The sequence below is a fragment of the Antechinus flavipes genome, chromosome 1 (assembly GCF_016432865.1).
Source record: "Antechinus flavipes isolate AdamAnt ecotype Samford, QLD, Australia chromosome 1, AdamAnt_v2, whole genome shotgun sequence".
Lineage (NCBI taxonomy): Eukaryota > Metazoa > Chordata > Mammalia > Dasyuromorphia > Dasyuridae > Antechinus > Antechinus flavipes.
This window is the reverse complement of record NC_067398.1, coordinates 408,250,753-408,266,592: the sequence shown is the minus strand read 5'-3', so window position 1 is coordinate 408,266,592 and position 15,840 is coordinate 408,250,753.

Genomic DNA, 15,840 nt, shown 5'->3' with positions numbered 1-15,840 from the left:
ATTATAAAAAAGTCTCCACACAAATAAAGTCAGACTTAAATAATTGGAAAAATATTAAGTGCTCTTGGATCGGCCGAGTGAACATAATAAAGATGACAATATCCCTAAACTAATCTATTTATTTAGTGCTATACCAATCAGACTTCCAAGAAAATATTTTAATGATCTAGAAAAAATAACAACAAAATTAATATGGAACAATAAAAAGTCGAGAATCTCAAGGGAATTAATGAAAAAAAAATCAAATGAAGGTGTCCTAGCTGTACCTGATCTAAAATTATATTATAAAGCAGCAGTCACCAAAACCATTTGGTATTGGCTAAGAAATAGATTAGTGGATCAGTGGAAAAGGCTAGGTTCACAAGACAGAATAGTCAACTATAGCAATCTAGTGTTTGACAAACCCAAAGCCCCTAACTTCTGGGAAAAGAATTCATTATTTGATAAAAACTGCTGGGATAATTGGAAATTAGTATGGCAGAAATTAGGCATGGACCCACACTTAACACCATATACCAAGATAAGATCAAAATGGGTCCATGACCTAGGCATAAAGAACGAGATTATAAATAAATTAGAGGAACATAATTTGTGACCAAAGATGAACTAGAGACCATTACTGATCACAAAATAGAAAATTTTGATTACATCAAATTAAAAAGCCTTTGTACAAATAAAACTAATGCAAACAAGATTAGAAGGGAAGCAACAAACTGGGAAAACATCTTCACAGTTAAAGGTTCTGATAAAGGCCTCATTTCCAAAATATATAGAGAACTGACTCAAATTTATAAGAAATCAAGCCATTCTCCAATTGATAAATGGTCAAAGGATATGAACAGACAATTTTCAGAGGATGAAATTGAAACTATTACCACTCATATGAAAGAGTGTTCCAAATCATTGATCAGAGAAATGCAAATTAAGACAACTCTGAGATACCACTACACACCTGTCAGATTGGCTAAGATGACAGGAAAAAATAATGATGAATGTTGGAGGGGATGCGGGAAAACTGGGACACTAATGCATTGTTGGTGGAGTTGTGAACGAATCCAACCATTCTGGAGAGCAATCTGGAATTATGCCCAAAAAATTATCAAATTGTGCATACCCTTTGATCCAGCAGTGTTTCTACTGGGCTTATATCCCAAAGAAATATTAAAGAAGGGAAAGGGACCTGTATGTGCCAAAATGTTTGTAGCAGCCCTGTTTGTAGTGGCTAGAAACTGGAAAATGAATGGATGTCCATCAATTGGAGAATGGCTGGGTAAATTGTGGTATATGAATGTTATGAAATATTATTGTTCTGTAAGAAATGACCAGCAGGATGAATACAGAGAGGACTGGCGAGACTTACATGAACTGATGCTAAGTGAAATGAGCAGAACCAGGAGATCATTATACACTTCGACAACGATATTGTATGAGGACATATTTTGATGAAAGTGGATTTCTTTGACAAAGAGACCTGAGTTTCAATTGATAAATGATGGACAAAAGCAGCTACACCGAAAGAAAGAACACTGGGAAACGAATGTGAACTATCTGCATTTTTGTTTTTCTTCCCGGGTTATTTATACCTTCTGAATCCAATTCTCCCTATGCAACAAGAGAACTGTTCCGTTCTGCAAACATATATTGTATCTAGGATATACTGCAACATATCCAACATATAAAGCACTGCTTGCCATCTAGGGGAGGGGGTGGAGGGAGGGAGGGAAAAAATGGGAACAGAAACGAGTGTCAATATAAAGTAATTATTAAATAAAAATTTAAAAAAAATGTGTTGTATTTTGTCAAATGCTTTTTCTGCATCTATTGAGATAATTATATTATTTCTGTTTGTTGACTGTTGATATTATTGATTATGCTAATAGCTTTCCTAATAAGAGCCTAATATATTCTTGGCATAAATCATAGTGGATGATCCTGCTGAAAAGTTATTATAATCACTTTGGTAATATTTTATTTAAGATTTTTGTATCTATATTCCTCAGGGAAAATAGTCTTTAATTTTATTTCCCTGTTTTGACTCTACCTGGTTTAGGTATCAGCACCATATTCATGTCACAAAAGTAATTTGTTAGACTCATTCTTTCCTTATTTTTCCAATTACTTTGCATAGCATTGCAATTATTATGTTTTTCATTAGAATTCACTTGTGAATCCATCTGGCCCTGAGGAGTTTTTGTTAGGTAGTTGATTAATTATTCAATATTATTTTCTAATATGAGAATATTTAAGTAATTTATTTCTTCTTCTGTTAATCTGGGTAATGTACATTTTTGTAAGTATTCATCCATTTTACTTGGATTATAGATATGTTGTCATATAGTTGGGCAAAATAGCTCCCAATTATTGCTCTAATTTCTTCTTCAATGGTGGAAAGTTCACGCTTTTCATTTTTCTTACCAGCAATTTTATTTTCTTCTTTCCTTTTTCTAATCAAATTAATTAGAATGTTACCTATTTTGTTATTTTTTTCATAGAATTGACTCTCAGTTTTTTATTAGTTCTATACTTTTCTTACTTTCAGTTTTATTAATCTTCCCTTTTATTTTTGGAATTTCAAAATTGATATTTAGTTGGTAAGTTTTAATTTGTTTTGTTTTGTTTTTTTGTAGCTTTTTTAGTTGCATGTATAATTCGTTGATCTTCTCTTTCTCTATTTTAGGTAAATAAACATCTAGAGATATAAAATTTCCCCTAAAAACTGCTTGGACTGCATTCCATAAATTTTGGTATGTTGGATAAAATTAACAATTATGTCAATGAGTTGTTTCACCCACTCATTTTTTTAGGATTATATAATTTAGCTTTCAATTAATTGTGGTCTATTTTCCACTGGCCCTTTATTAAATTTAGTTTTATTGCATCATCATCATCTGAAAAAAATGAATTTACTATTTCTGCCATTCTGCATTTGATTTTGAGATTTTTATGCCCTAATATGTTGTCAATTTTTTGCAGGTTCCATATATCTTCAAGAAATATAGTAATATACATTTCTGCCATCAGTCATTTTTTCCAAATGATTACCATGCATAACTTCTCTAAAATTCTATATAAATCTTTAACTTCCTTCTTGTTTATGTTTTGGTTTCATTTATCTAGTTCTGATAGAGTAAGTTTGAGATCCCCATTAGTATATTTTTCATGATTTCTTTTGCTTGCAATTGTCTTAAGTTTTCTTCTAGGAATTTAGATGCTATACCACTTAATTCATATATAGTTAATATTGATGTTACGTCATTCCCTATGGTACCTTTTAGCAAAATATAGTTTCTTTCCTCATATCTTTTAATTAGATCTATTTTTGCTTTTGTTTGATCTGAGATCAGGATTGCTATCGCTAGTTTCTTTACTTCAGCTGAAGCATAATAGATTCTGTTCCAGACTTTTATCTTTACTCTGTATGTAGCATTCTGCTTTAAATATGTTTCTTGTAAACAACATATTATAAGATTATAATTTTTAATCCAGTCTGCTAATTCCATTTTATGGGAGAGTTCATCCTAGTCACATTTACACTTAAAATTACTAACTGTATTTCCCTCTGACTTTCTCCCCCAAAATTGTACTTTTCTCTTTCCTTTTCCCCCCTTTCTCTGCCCCCAGTGTTTTGCTTCTGACAACTATCTCTTTCAATCTACTCTTTCTTTGTACAGCCCCTCTCCTCTTTTTTATCTTTCCCCCTTCTAATTCTATTCTCCCTTCTATTAACCTCTCCTTTTAATTTCTCCTTTTCCCTCCTACTACTCTATAGGATGAGATGTTTCTTTATCAAACTAAATATAGCTGATTTTTCTCTCCATGAGCAAAATCCAATGAGATTTTAGTTTCAATGCTTATTCTCCTTCCTTCTTTCCCTCAATTGTAATAGGTCTTTTTTTGTCTCTTCATGTGATGTAATTTACCTCATTTCTTCTCCCCTTTTCTCTTCTTCCAGTACAATAACTTTTCCATTCTTAGTTTCTTTTTTATATCATCATAATGATTTCAAATTATTATCTACACCCTATAAGTATTCCATTAAATAAGACACACTTCTCAAAAGTTAATTATATCAACTTCCCAGGAAGCTATGCAAACCTATTAACCTTTAATAAAATATAGGTTTTTTTCTTACCTTCTTAGGTAAAGTTACCTTTGTACACTTCTCTTGAGTTTTTTGTTTGAAGATCACATTTTCTGTTCAGTTCCTCTCTTTTTATCAGAAATAAATGAAATTCACCTATTTCATTGAATGTCTTTCTTTTTCTCTGAATGATAATTCTTCGTTTAGCTGGATAGTTGATTCTTGGCTTCAACCCAACCTCCTTTATTCTTTGAAATATCATACCCATGAGCACCTGATATTCTTCCAGTTATTTAGATTTGATTTTACTTATGTGGAAAGTATTTTGCAATTGTGTTCATACAATTTCCGACTTTGTCTTGGCAGATATACTCCTAAATATATTTGCTACAATTCTTTTCAATGGATATTCTAATTGTATCTCCTGCTGCTACTCTTTGTTGGTAACATACAGAAATGCTGATGATACATGTGGATTTATTTTGTATCCTGCAACTTTCCTAAAGTATGTATTTGTTTCTAATAAAGTTTTTAGTTAATTCTCTAGGATTCTGTAAGTATACCATCATATCATGTGCAAAGAGTGATAATTTAATTTCATCAAAGAAAATGACAATGAGATGACATACCAAATTTTGCTGGATGCAGGCAAAGTTCTATTATATTTTTAATTACTACACATCAATAAAATACAAAAGAGAGATTAATGAATAGTTCACGCAACTTAAAAAGAAAAACAAAAACAAATCAAAATATAAGCAAATTAAATCAACAAGGAATTTTTTAAAAAATGAAAAGTAAGTGAATCAAAAACCTAATAAATAAATCTAGAAGCTGATTTTGTGAAAAAAACAGTATAATAGATAATTTATTAGGTAATTTCATTTTTTTAAAAGAAAGAAGAAAATAAAATGATTGGTATCAAAATGAAAGACATGAAAGTTAATTGTTAGAAACTATTTTGTCTAATTATATGCCAATAAATTTGACAATCTAAATTAAATAGATGAACATCTATAAAAATACATTACTCAGATTAACAAAAAAAAATGTCCTTGCAAAACACAATCTTAGGGAAAAGAAATTTAATTTTACTTTTTTTTATTATAGCTTTTTATTTACAAGATATATGCATGGATAATTTTTTAGCATTGACAATTGCAAAACCCTTTGTTCCAATTTTTCCCTTCCTTTCTCCCACCCCCTCCCCCAGATGGTAGGTTGATCAATACATGTTAAACATGTTAAAGCATAAGTTAAATACAATATATGTATACATGTCCATACTGTTATTTTGCTGTACAAAAAGAATCAGATTTTGAAATAGTGTACAATTAACCTGTGAAGGAAATAAAAAATGCAGGCTGACAAAAATAGAGGGATTGGGAAATCTATGTAGTGGTTCATAGTCACCTCCCAGAGTTCTTTCACTGGATGTAATTGGTTCAATTCATTACTGCTCTATTGGAACTGATTTGGTTCATCTCATCGCTGAAGAGGGACATGTCCATCCGAATTGATCATCATATAGTATTGTTGAAGTATACAGTGATCTCCTGGTCCTGCTCATTTCACTCAGCATCAATTCATGTAAGTCCCTCCAGACCTTTCTGAAATCATCCTGTTAGTCATTTCTTACAGAACAATAATATTCCATAATATTCATATACTACAATTTATTCAGTCATTCTCCAATTGATGGGCATCCACTCTGTTTCCAGTTCCTGGCCATTACAAAGAGGGCTGCCACAAACATTCGTGTACATACAGTTCCCTTTTCCTTCAAAAAATAAATTTTATAAGACATCATTGAATCTTCTAAGGAAAAAAAATCCCCAAGATGAGATGGATTCACAAGCAAATTCTAACAATACCACCAAAATAAACAATCTTAATATTATATAAAGTGTTTTTAAAAAATAGGAGTCCTACCACATTCCTTTTGTGATACAAATATTTAGATAATACCCAAACCAGGAAGGACCAAAACAGGGAAAAAAGTAATAGATCAATTTTGTTAAAGTATATTGATACAAAATTTTAAATAAAATACTAGCAAAAGGTATTTCAGCAATATATCACAGGTATTATATATTATGACCAGGTAAATGTTTTACCAAATATATATCAGCACAATTAACTATATCAACATCAAAATCAAAAGAAATCATATGGTTTTCTCAATAACTTCAGAAAGAATCTGTGATAAAATATAGCATCAATTCCTATTCAGAACTCGAGAACATAGAAATTAAGGAAGTTTATCTGAAAATTATATTTATCTACAAAATCAGCAAGCATGATCTGTAAGGGAGATAAACTATATGCCTTCCCAGTATAATCAGGGGTGAAACAAGGATGCATATTGTCACTTCTATGATTTAATATTGTACTAGAGATGTTAATTATAACAATAAGTGAATAAAAAAGAATTTAAACAAATTTAAATAGGCAATGAGGAAACAAAATTGCAAATCTTTGTGGAAGATATGATATTATTCTTTTGAAATCCTAGATTGTGATGGAAGAGCCATTTGCATACAGAGAGAGAAATATGGAGACTTACTGTGGATCACAGGCTATTATTTCCACCATTTATGGGGGGATGATGTTACTGCTTATTTACTTGTTGTTTCTTGTGTTTTCTGCCCTTTTGATTTTATTTTTCTTATGCAGGATAATAAATATGGAAATATGTTTAGAAGTATTGCTCATGTTTAAAGTTTACTGGATTATTTGCTGTTTAGTGGAGGGTAGGAAGGAAGGAGAAAAAAAGAACACAATGTTTTACAAAGGTAAATGTTGAAAACTATTTTTACATGCATTTGGAAAAATAAAAAAAATACTTATAATTTTTTTAAATGTGGTAGTAACACTAATAATTTCAGAGATCAAGAAAGTCTTGGTTTAGGAGTTAGCATTTCAACTAATACTTGAAAAAAAACTTGAGATCTGAAGAAGCAGAAGTCAGGAGAGAAGAGATCTTAGTACTAAGTATAATCTGTGGAAAGGATTATAGAAAAAAGATGCCCATTGTTCATGAGTAATATAAATTAATGTATGGTTCAAATTAAGCTGGAGCTCATGCTAATTCATACATAGAGTATTAATTATGAATAAAAAATATAATAATCCTGTCAGGAATAATCTGTGGTTTATTTTCTGTCAAGAGGAAAGGTGAATAAGGCCTATAACCTACATCCTTTTCTATCTATTCCAATTTAGTGGATAGAGAATTTTGAAGAATTGAATTAAGAAAAAAAATTTTTGCTTACTCAGAATAATCATATTTGTTTTTTAAACTTATAGTACTTTAAATTGCTGCCGTGATAAACACCATTTTATTTTCTTCTTTATACCCAGGAGATGGCTGGTTCCATCATTGTTTCAACCTTTATTTGAGAGAGAAATATTTTAACATCTCTGAAACTTGAGGTCCTAAGGTTGATGAAAATGATGGAAATTTTTTCTAAAGTGGTTGGATGCAGGGAAAGATCCAGGATATGTTGCAACTAGAATTCAGGGTGTGTGTAAGTGGCATGGAGGGGCAGGGGAGAGAGAGAAAGAGAGAGAGAGAGAGAGAGAGAGAGAGAGAGAGAGAGAGAGAGAGAGAGAGAGAGAGAGAGAGAGAGACAAAGACAGACACAGACACAGAGAGACAGAGACAGAAGCAAAGACAGAGAGCAAATGAAAGCAATTTTTTTTTATCCTTTTTCCAATTATGTCTGGCCAGAAAATAAATTATAGGTTTCTTATTGATGAAACTTTTTGGATATTTATCGTGAAGTGTTCTATCAGGAAAATGTAATGTCCAGGTGTCTAAATTATTTTTCATTTATGTCTATTTTAAAAATATTTTAATTCTAGATGTGGGGTAGAACACAGTATCAATCAGTACACAACAAGTTCTATCAGCGCTATTAAATTATATTTTAGTCCTTACTTCACTGAAGATTATCTTGAACTAACATATCATTTTAATAATGACAAAATGCATTGATTTAAATGTCATCATTTAAATAGAAATACCCAAATCAAGAGACTTTGGACTATGTAATTCCTCTTGCAAGGCTATTTCATTTGATTGAATAATGTACAAATTAATTTTTGAACTGAATAGTGTAATGAATATGATATAAATGTCTATGTAATGCCATGAATGTATAATTAATTTTATTGAAAAAAAATAAAACTCTGTTGATAAACTTGAATAACATAGTATCCCACATAAAAATGAAATAGTTGTCATTATCATCATTTCTATTAACACATTATTAGCACTGAGAATTTATATAGATAAAAAGTAGGAGAAAATTTCATTTTAAGTTATTAAATCACAGATTACATCAGTCCTATGTGTAAGATAAAATACATTAAGCTAACTTCAAATGTATACATATATATGATACATATATGTATATATGACATGTGTATATATGCATGTGTATACACATCATATATATGTATATATGATGAAAATATGGCAAACAAACAAGCCAATTTGTGCAAAGAATTGCCCAATGGCAGACCCCAATTAAAAAGCACATAACTGACACTGAAGTGTAGAAAATTTAAGATCCTGCTGTTTCTATATTTGCTAATTAAAAAAAAAAGTATTTGTCTTGAATGTGGTCTTGAAGCCATGCCTCCTCTCCCATATAATTTATTCCATACCTTGCCATTCCCTAATTGATGGAAATCTTGGTTTCCAATTCTTTGTTACCTCTTCTCTCCAACACTTCTTTTGGGGTCCCCCAAATATTAAGCTAGTTCTGGCAATGTGTAGGTCAACCTTATTGTCAATGCATATATCTTTGAAAAATATAATGCTAAGATAAATGAATTTTTCAACAGTATTCAAAACTCTGTAATGGATGAATCCAAATATTGAATGATGGTGCTAACTAATGAAATGACTATGTTTTATTGGCATTGAACTGTTAGACCAAAATTAACACAAGCAACAAAGAATCAATCCATATTTTGTTGCTTCTTAGCTTCAGAGGCAGAATTGAGTGAAAAATCAACGGCAAACAAACCAACAAGTGAAAAAAATATCATGTACTAATACTCCCTCCCCTTTAATCTTGGTTTGTAGCCTTTTTAAGTTTAAGAATTTATTATCAGTGAATTTGCTGACTTTGATGCCACATTTGTTCTCAATAAAGGCATTTGATGTCATAGATGAAAATATCATGCTAAAAGGCAAGAGAAGTAAACACATAACCTTGTTTCTTGTTATCGTTGACTTAGAAAGTTTAAAAATCTGGGCAAGCATGCAGTCATGATATTGATATACAATACTGATGAACTTTTCTAGGAAACAAAAATTTGATGTAATTTTTCATAAACCCTTGTGATTGACAGCATCAAATACATGAATATACAGTCTTTGTGTATAGACCTCTGTTTTGTTCCTGTCATTTCTCCTGAAGTTGTTAAGTTCCATTGTTGCCAAATGTCTCTTGGCTTAACTTGCCCTCCAAGATAGCAATAAAATGTTCTCTATCAGAGAAGTGGCAACCACATTGTCATGAGTCTGTCATTCACTTCTTTTTAGTAGACATACAAGCTTTGCTAGCTGGATTCATTTTAATTGAAAAACCCACGTCAGCTTCACAGAACTTCCTGTCATTATGGACACTTCAGGGGAAAAAAAAATGCATTCAGGTTTGACTTCATAAAGTTTGCCTTCATTTGTCAGTCTTGTTTAACTCAGGGCTGCTATTCATATGTAAAACCTGATGAGTTCTCTCACAACAAGAACTGTTCCTCTTTCAGGTCTACTGTATTCTGGTTTTTATTTTATTTTATTTTATTTTTTTATTAAATTTTATTTTTTTTTAATGTGTGATGGTGAGTGGAATCCTCTATGCAGAAATTTCTGTACAATTTTTTTTTTTGTTTATGTTTCAACTACACAATGGGATTTCTGTCTATCTCAGTATTCAGGTCAGGGTTGATAAGCAGACAGTGTTTAAGGTACTTTCTTTCTTACTACAGATGAACAGTGTGATCCTTAAAAAGCTGCTCAGACATTCAGAGAGCTGCTGAATCCCACTGCTGGTTCTAGCAAGAAAACTCTTTTGCTTAGGCTGCTTGTGGAGTTGTGACAATAGCTGTCAGTATATCTATACAGGATTCTTCATTACTTGCCTGTCACTTCAAAACTTTGAAATAAGTAAAAATGGTATTATGGTATGGGCACATATTTTGATCATATTTTGATTCATGCCATTTTTGCCATTTGTGTCACAAACGACAACAATAGCATGAATCAAAATATGATCTATTCCATTTCTCATCCATTTAATTTCTTTTTTTTATTATAGCTTTTTATTTACAAATCATACACATTGGTAGTTTTTCAACATTTGTTCTTGCAAATCCTTCTTTTCCAACTTTTCCCTTCCTTCCCCCTATGCCCTCCCCTAGATGACACATAGTCCATTACATGTTAAATATGTTAAAATATATGTTAAACACAATATATGTATATATATATATATATATATATATATATATATTTAAAGTTATCTTGCTGCTCAAGAAAGATCAGATCTAAAAAGAAGGTTAAAAAAAAACTGAAGAGGAAAACGAAAAAGCAAGCAAGAATGGAAATGCTATGCTGTGGTCGACACTCATTTCCCATAGTTTTCTCTCTGGATATAGCAGAATCTCTTCATTACTGAACAATTGGAACTGGTTTGAATCATCTCATTGTTGAAGAGAGCCAAGTCCATCAGAATAGGTCATCATATAGTATTGATGTTAAAGTATATAATAATCTCTTGGTTCTGCTCATTTCACATAGCATCAGTTCATGTAAGTCTCTCCAGACCTCTCTGAAATCAGCCTGCTGGTTGTTTTCTTTTTTCTTTTCTTTTTTTTCTTTTTTTGCAGAATAATAATAATATTTCATAGCATTTATATATCATGACTTATTCAGCTATTCTTCAATTAATGGGCATCCATTTAGTTTCCAGTTTTTTACCACTACAAAAAAGGCTGCCACAAACATTTTTGAACAGGTAGGTCCCCTTCCTTCCTTTAAAATATCTTTGGGATATAAGCCTAGTAGAAACACTGCTGGCTCAAAGGATATGCACAGTTTGATAACATTTTCAGCATATTTTCAAATTGCTCTCCAGAATGATTGGATCTGTTCACAGTTCTACCAACAATCTATTAGTGTCCCAGTTTTCCCACATCCCCTCCAATATTCATCATGATCTTTTCATGTCATCTTAGCCAATCTGAGAGGTGTGAAGTGGTATCTCAAAATTGTCTTAATTTCCCCTTTTTCTGATTAATAGTGCTTTAGAGCACCTTTTCATATGACTGGAAATAGTTTGAATTTCTTCATCTGAGAATTGTCTGTTTATTCCCTTTGACTATTTATCAGTTGAAGAATGGCTTGAATTCTTATAAATTTGAGTCTATTCTCTATGTATTTTTTTAGAAATGAGGCCTTTATCAGAACCTTTGACTGTAAAAATGTTTATGGCTTCCCTTCTAATCAAAGACTAATTTCAAGAGACTTAATTATGACAAAGTGTTTATGTTTTATATATGACAATGGAAACAATATATCTAAGATTGACATCAGTAATTGAATACTTCAAAAGAAAGGTTGGTGCAGAGATGAGTATGATCTGACTTTAACAAAAGTAAAACTGTTTTAAGAAAAGATAAAAATAGGGATTATGCTATATTAATAAGGTACAAAGGAAGAAATGATACAGACACATTAGATAAGAGAGGAGAGCTAGTACTTCTGAAAACTTACTCATGGATGGATGAATGGATGAAATAGGGAACAATACACATAGATATAGGCACATCAATAGATAGGTAGGGAGAGAGACAACATGAAGGATATAGCACCTTCTAAAATATGTAATGAAATAAGGGGACAGGAATAGAATAAGGTCAGGTTTATAAGGGTGTATAGTTTTGTGAAGGTGCAATAAAGTGTGTAGATCAATGGAAAAGGGTTAAAAAATAAGATGGAAGGTGAAGAGTGTTTAGATGAACAGGAATGGGATGAGGTGTATGGCTTAATGGAAATGGGATTAATGGGAAGGGAAAGATTGGGGTGAAGAAGATAAGGGGGATCCATGAGTAGTGGGAGGTTAAGTAATAGCAAGAAAAGTCAAGGAATAGAACTAAAGTGGAAGAGTTGGCAGGGGTAAGAAATAAGAATTGTACACAAACACAATAACTAGGATTAGTAGTAGATCTTATTAGAAAAAAAAGGAGGACTGATTATCATTGATCTCAAAATCTATTCATTTTTCTTTCCATTATAATATGCAATTTTCATTAAATCTTTTATTAAAGTATATCCATGTATTTTTTCAAAATCATTGAGCTCATTATTTCTTACAGCATAGTCATATTCCATAAGAATCAAGTAACATAACTTTCTAATTCATTCCCGAATTGTTGGGCATCCCCACAATTTACAATTCTTTGTCATCACAAAGAGAAATTTTAAACATTTTAAAACATTTAAATCTTCTTTCCCCCCTTTCACCTAATTATCCTGGGAAATATGCCTACTAGTGGCGTTGCTGAGTCAAAGGACAATTTTGAAGGTCTTTGGGCATAATTCCAGATTATTCTCCAAAATGCTTGAATCAGTTTACAATTATAACAATAGTAAATTAGAGTCTCAGTTTTTCCTATCCTCTCTAACATTTTTTACTTTTCTCTTCTATCATTAAAGTCATTTTGACAACTGTAGAAAGATAATTTATGGTTATTTTCATTTGCATTTCTCTAATAATGATTTAAAGCATTTGTTTTCATATGACTAAAAATGGTATTGATTTCTTCATCAGAAACTGCCTCTTCATATCTTTGATGATTTATTAATTGGGAAATGACTCCTATCCTTATAGATCTGACTAAATTTGTATTTGGATAAATGTGTATGTATCTATAGCGCTGTGTATGTAAATAATATCTTAATCCAATAATGTCTATATTTCTCCCCAAAGTGTCTGCTTTCTTTCTGATCTTGGCTACATGTTCCATTTCCTTTATTTTTATTTTAATTCATTTCAAATGATATATTTTACACTTCAAACTGCTCCCTATCGCTTATGTATTTACAAATTGTTCAATTATGTGTCTGATGCATAATATAAACTATACTCTTCACTTTTCCTTGTAATATCTCATTATTATCTGTCATGTTTCTATTTTGATCTTATCTTGATAAAATGTGTAAAATATTGCTCTATGCCAAATATTTTTAACATAACTTTTAAAGAATTTTTTTCAAAAATTTAAATTTAAAATTAAAATCAGAGGAAAAGATACATGGAAAAAAAGGAAAGCTATTTTGAGAAAAGAAACTTATTTGCTCATTTATATATTTATCAAATGTGAAAGAGACAAAATGTTGAACAAAATAGAGATTTTCCCTGGCCTTCATGACCACATTATGGAAGGGAAATAGAGAATACTCCAGAATTATTAAATCTACTTAGACACTGGTTTGAAAGAAGGTTAAAATAAGTCCCCATTATTCACTTACTACACAGCTATACTTGGTACAATTAAGAGTAGAGGCCCATGGTCCTCTAAGACTCTTTGTATAGCCTTTTTGAATAAATTCCCTTGGATGTAAATAGGAATGAACTTTGATGGAGGAAAATACATACTTATTTTCATTAATTTCTAAATGAACTTTGCCACTTCTTTCAGTTATGAATGTCAACAACAAAAATAGTAGTCTTAAAAAACTTGTGAGAAATTGTTTAAAAAAATCAGAGGGAGGCAAAGTCAAGATGGTGGAGAAGAGACATGTTTCTTCCATGATCCTCACACTAATTACCAAATTTAGCCTCTGAATTACTTCTGGACTGACAGAATCCACGAATATTGGTAGTGCAACAAATTAACAGCAGAAGATAATTTCAAAGCTCTCCAAAAATGGTCTGTTTTAATCAGGCACAGAAGGAGGCAGGCCAAGCTCAAGCAAGCCAAGCACAGACACCAGCACAAACAGCACCGACTTGGGGTGGTGAGAGCTCCCGGGAGGAGGATCTACAGGGAAAATATCTACAGAAAGGTTGGCTACTCTGCCCAGGCTGCAAGCCAATAGATCAGCAGAGAAGTTATAAAACATCCAACACAAACACAAAAGGTCAATTGTGAACCCCCAAAATACCATAATCTCATGGGACCTGGCCATGCACACCCAGCACTGAGAGTGAGTCAATGCAGACTCAGTGCATCTGTTGCCACCTGTAGAGGAAGCTTGGACAATCTCCCCTGCCCTGACAGCAAATCTCAACTTTTTTTTTAATAGCTTTTTATTTATAAGTTATATGTAATTTTACAACATTGACAATTGCCAAATCTTTTATTCCAATTTTTCCCCTCCTTCCCTCCATCCTCTCCCCTAGATGGCAGGATAACCAGTAGATGTTAAATATATGAAAGTATAAATGAGATACACAATAAATATACATGACCAAACCATTATTTTGCTGTACAAAAAGCATTGGACTCTGAAATATTGTACAATTAGCCTGTGAAGGAAATCCCAAATGCAGGCAGGCAAAAAATATAGGGATTGGGAATTCAATGTAATGGTTCTTAGTCATCCCCCAGAGCTCTTTCGCTGGACGTAGCTGGTTCAGTTCATTACTGCTCCATTGGAACTGATTTGGTTCATCTCATTGCTGAAGATGGCCAGGTCCATCAGAATTGATCATCAACTAGTATTGTTGTTGAAGTGTATATTGATCTCCTGGTCCTGCTTATTTCACTCAGCATCATCAGTTCGTATAAGTTTCTCCAGGCCTTTTTGAAATCATTCTGTTGGTCATTTCTTACCAAACAATAATAATCCATAATATTCATATACCATAATTTATTCAGTCATTCTACAACTGATGGGCATCTACTCAGTTTCCAGTTTCTGGCCACTATAAAGAGGGCTGCCACAAACATTAGTGCACATACAAAACCCTTTCCTTTCTTTATGATCTCTTTGGAATATAAGCCCAGTAGTAACACTGCTGGATCAAAGGGTATGCAGTTTAATAGTTTTTTGAGCATAGTTCCAAATTGCTCTCCAGAATGATTGGATGTATTCACAGTTCTGCCAACAATGTATTAATGTCCCTGTTTTCCCACATCCCCTCCAACATTCCGCATTATCTTTCCCTGTCATTCTAGCCAGTCTGAAGTATGTAGTGGTATCTCAGAGTTGTCTTAATTAATTTCTCTGATCAATAATGACTTGAAGCATCTTTTCATATGGCTAGAAATAGTTTCAATTTCTTTGTTTGAGAATTGTCTGTTCATATCCTTTGACAATTTATCAATTGGAAAATGGTTTGATTTCTTATAAATTAGAGTCAATTCTCTATATATTTTGGAAATGAGCCCATTATCAGAACCTTTGACTGTAAAAATATTTTCCCATTTTATTGCTTCCCTTCTAATCTTGTCTGCATTAGTCTTGTTTGTACAAAAACTTTTAGTTTGATATAATCAAAATTTTCTATTTTGTGATCAGTAATGATTTCTAGTTTTTCTTTGGTCATAAATTCCTTCCTCTTCCACAGGTCTGACAGGTCATTTCTTACCTTCTATCCTGTATAATTTATTTATAACCTCATTCTTTATGTTTAGGTCATGAACCCATTTTGACCTTATCTTGGTGTACGGTGTTAAGTGTGGGTCGATGCCTAGTTTCTGCCATACTAGTTTCCAATTTTGCCAGCAATTTTTGT